We start from the raw sequence: 4,574 nt of genomic DNA on the forward strand, positions 1-4,574 counted from the left end.
TTAAGAGGGAACGAAGACTGTAGGTTGACGGGTTGGATAGCTGTGGAGCTCAGTCGGAAGCAGCGATTGGATTTTCAGTGGAGTGGAGGCACCGGAACAGGGAGAATGGGCAAGTATTCAGTACAAGTCTAAGAGGGAAGAGGCAGAGGGGATGGAGGAGTTTGGTTAGGGTCGGTCGGCCTGTAGGCTTCGAAGTTGAGGATAGTTTTGCGACTTGGAGAGGGATCTCGACTTCGACTGCGGCTGCGTCGAATAAGGAGTGAGGAGATGGAGTCGACTGGGTAGGAGTTTGGGTGGAGGTTCGGTTTGGGTGTGGCTTGCGAACTAGACAACATGGGAGAGGCGTCGAATAGAGGAGGTAAGCAAAGGAAATAGGGCCGGCCAGAGATTGTTTGAGGAGTTCGGGCTTCAAATGAGTTGGAGGCGAAGGCTTGAGGGAGGAAGCGATGGTTCGCGATTATGGGAAGGCAGAGAGGAGTCAGGGTTTGCGAATGGAAGCAGCCAGTGAACGGGAGCATCACTGTCATTCTATCAACACGAGTGGGGGCTTTGTCGAGGCAAATCGCGTGTGACCAGACTGCAAACGACGCCATTGCACAAGGATGGGGGCAAATGGCAGAGCAATATTTGTGCAAGATTTGGTACAGGTAATGATTCATGCACACTTTTTTATTCTTTTTTTGTTTTAACCGCAGAGGTCAACAGAAGGATTAGGGTTCGTGGAATAAGTCAAAACCATAAGAGAAGTTTTTAAGGTTTTGAGTGGGAAGGTTAGATTGAGAGGTTGAGGTGGCTTTCCAGAGTTGATGTGGAGGATAGAGGGAGGAGGTGCTGAGGAATCTAGGTTAGGGTTTGAGAGGGCATGAAGTGAAGAATTACTTACCTAAATAATTCATGTAATCTACTCGTCAAGCATTAAAAAGTCCACATAAAAATACAGCAAGTTCAAAATTATCCCTTGTAGATAGGGATTATTAAAGTTATTAAAAAATATCAAATTAAAAAGCTTAAACTTGAAAGTAAGCGGAAAGTTGACAGCCCTATGGGCTGGAATGGAGAAGAGACTATAGAGTTATGCATAAGTCTTGAAATGAGAGGAGCCTTGAATCATGCCTAGGATGGTGGACGGAGCTATCCAAGTCCATGTTTGATAATAGCTTTTTGTGTTGCATCACCTATGGTGTCCTGATGTTTGAAAGATAATATAAATTATTTCCAGCCAATATTTACAGGCCGATTAAATGTCTTTCTTAAGTTATTCCATCAGGATGACTAAATCAGCTATCATTGAAAGAAATTTCTTTTTTCTTGCACATTATTTTCTTGTATAATTTACTCCAAACACAACAATTTGAGCTAGAAGTACAGGAATAATTAAATAATTCTATGGAGAAATAAGTGAGGTGAATAATTAAGCCTAAAAGAGCTGTGCAACTCAAAAGTCACCTCAAATACTGAAGCCCAATAATAATCATCACGGCATCTGAATGTTGTTTTCTCGTTAGGATGAAATACATTTCTAGCTTTATAATTTAGAAACCCAACCTCACAAACCTTGGACGATTTAATATCTACACCTGCAAGAGATCTAGCATCAAGTCAGAGAAACCTCAAAGTCTGAGCATAACAATATTTGTAAAACTTATTTACAGTCACAAAAAAAGAATAAATAGGTCGCTTTAAAGATAATCTATTGTCAGAGCAAGATGGAGAAGAAAAGGCTGCTTAAACAGTCCTCGAAGGTTTAACATCATTGGATCAGATTAGCACAAACAAATTCAGTACCCGTAATTGAAGGGTGCCATTGCACTTGTACTTTTATGGCTGTTGAAATGCTTATAAATTGAACTGGGACTCACTGGACTGCATGATATACATTTTTTCTGACTATCTGCAAGTCCATTTCTTTTGTGATTTATTATGATCTAAGAAGATTAGAAGTTTGTTTATGACATCAAAAGTAGCAAACTTCTCAAGTTTAGCCATTCCATTGAAAAAATAAACTTCCTCAATCCTTTTATAAAATCCTCAAAAAACAAAGCAATAATAAAACTCAGTTTTCGTTTGATTATCTTTTGGATATGACGGTGATGCCATATTTTCAAAAAAAATGTTATTATTTTATTGGCAAACTTTCGACCTCTCTATTTTAGAGATCAAAATCAATAAAAATCAATGAGTGGTTGGTGGTTAAAAGGTGGTAAAATTACCAGAAAAAAATCATAATAGGCAGCTGCGCAATGCCTTGGCAACCGCTTAGCTTGAAATTTCATTCATCTGCATCAAAGAAGGAAGCCTAAAAGATATTCCCTATTTGTAAGATCTACTCCAAAAGTAGTTGCTATTTATCCAAAGCATTTTATCACTAAATATAAGGATCTATCAGCAACTACCAATTCATCTAAGTGATCCTCAGCATTTATTTTAATCTCAAAGAGCATGATATACCGTTTATGTGAAATGTCAGCTGCTAAAGCCAAAACAGTTGTATGAAAGGAGGCAAGGATGAAGACTAATTCCATCTAAAAACTGATGAAGGTAGCAACTAACATGCAACATTTTTGCTTGAAAGTCTCCTCTTTATTAAGATATCAGTACTACCAAGACTTGTTACTGACATTTCATGTTTGGTTTTTAACAACCAAAGTCTCTACAGAAATCCGGAACCCCTAAAGGCCTCAAACCGGCTCCTAAATTATATTGCTGAACATAAACAACTAATAAACTCTTCTGCCCGTTAAATTTTAGTTGGCATTATCATTCCCAATTACTTCTCAGGGAAAATATAACATGAGACCACCTACCAATCAGCTAGAATTCGGTAATTTCTATAAGCATTTTTCATCTAAATACAAAGAGAAACTATACTAATTTACTAAAAGATATTCCAAAAACAATAACCAATTGTCCAAACGTTTGATCATTAAGCACAAGGATCAATCAACAACTCCATTTTCTGCCAAGAGATCCTGAACATTTAGTTGAATCTCAAAATGTTGCAACAAAAAGAAGAAGAGCATAAAGTGCATAAAAAATAAAATTAATAAAATAAAATAAAAAATCGATGAAAACAGCAGCCCCCTTGCAATTTTTGGTTTATAAATAAAGATCTCAATATTACCGAGACTTCTTCAGATACCTGTCTTATTAGTAACGACCATAACTCTTAAGATCATTACCCAAAGGTTAAAAAGCTCTAAAAACTCCAATTAAGAAACTAAACCTACTGTTTCAGAAAGGCTAAATCCTCGGCAAGCACAATGGATTAACCAGCGCCCCCTACCCATTAAAATTCAATCATTTGCAAGGTTTATCATCCAAAGTCAAAAAGAGCCAAAGCGAACAACTTTCCGTATAAATCTCCACAAAATTCACTAAACAAAAAATATCGCCACAAAAGAAGCATACTGCCACCTAAGCCGCAAGAGTAGCCGGATTGGACTCCCACAAGCTCCACGAGCATTGGACGCTCTTAAAGCACAGTCGAAACTTTATAATCTCGCAAAAATTAACAGTAGAAAAATAAATCCTTTTTTTTTTCAGCAAGCATCTAAGGTCTTTCGGTCAGCAAAATCAAGTAACCAAGAACTTTTCCGACCGTAATATTCAAATGTCTCCAAAATCCTTTGAGGGAAAATATGAGGTTAGAACGCTTACAAATCAGCTTGAAGTCAGCAATCATTTACGAGGGTTTTATATTCAAAAGACAAAGGAATAGCCACAATACTTTCAATTTAAATCTACATAAAAATTTCACTTGAATTAAATAACTCGCACCCAAAAGACCAGGAAACTCACTGCTAGATACAATCCTACAAATCGCCGGAAGCATAACTGGATTTGGCGCCGACAAGCTCCCCATCACGATGGCCAGGAGCCCGAATACGAACGAAAGCAAGAAAGATACACCCAAAGAGACCACCGCGGTGCAAAGGAAACGCGCCATGATCCGAATCGCCACCCTATCCTTCTCACCTTCTTCTCCTCCCACTCCTCCTTTATGTGCCACAGATGAATCTAAAGAAGCATCAGGCCCAATCACAACTACTCCGCGCTCATCGATCTCGCCTGTTCAGCGTCGAACGCCGACGTAAGTTCACCAACACCGAGATTGTGACGATCAACGCTATTGGAGAAGAGCGACTGGAATGAGTAGTCGGTAGGAAATGACCAAAAGAAAAAACAGCGACTGTGTACAGTGAAACATCTACTTTTTGCTGACCAAAACCAATTTTTAACGATGCAGGCAATGCGAAATTAAAGAGCACCTCCCCCAAATTTCCCAAAAAAAGAAATTAAAAGCACCTGAACCCTTTAATAGCTTTTTTTTTTCATATATTGATCAAAGTAAAAGTATTTTTTCTTGTATGGTAATAAAAAGAGAAATTTGACTAGTCTTTTTTTTTTTTTTGGGTGGGGATTTTATAGGTGGTTTATTTCATAAAGGAACAGTTTAATCTTTTAAATTAGCAAAAGAAATATTTTTAATATAAATTTTAAAAAGAAACAAATTCGTTAAATAAAATAATACATTCAGATTACGCCAAAAAATAGGATATTCTGAATGTATTGTA

Source organism: Dendrobium catenatum, unplaced genomic scaffold (assembly GCF_001605985.2).
Source record: "Dendrobium catenatum unplaced genomic scaffold, ASM160598v2 fragScaff_scaffold_1400, whole genome shotgun sequence".
Lineage (NCBI taxonomy): Eukaryota > Viridiplantae > Streptophyta > Magnoliopsida > Asparagales > Orchidaceae > Dendrobium > Dendrobium catenatum.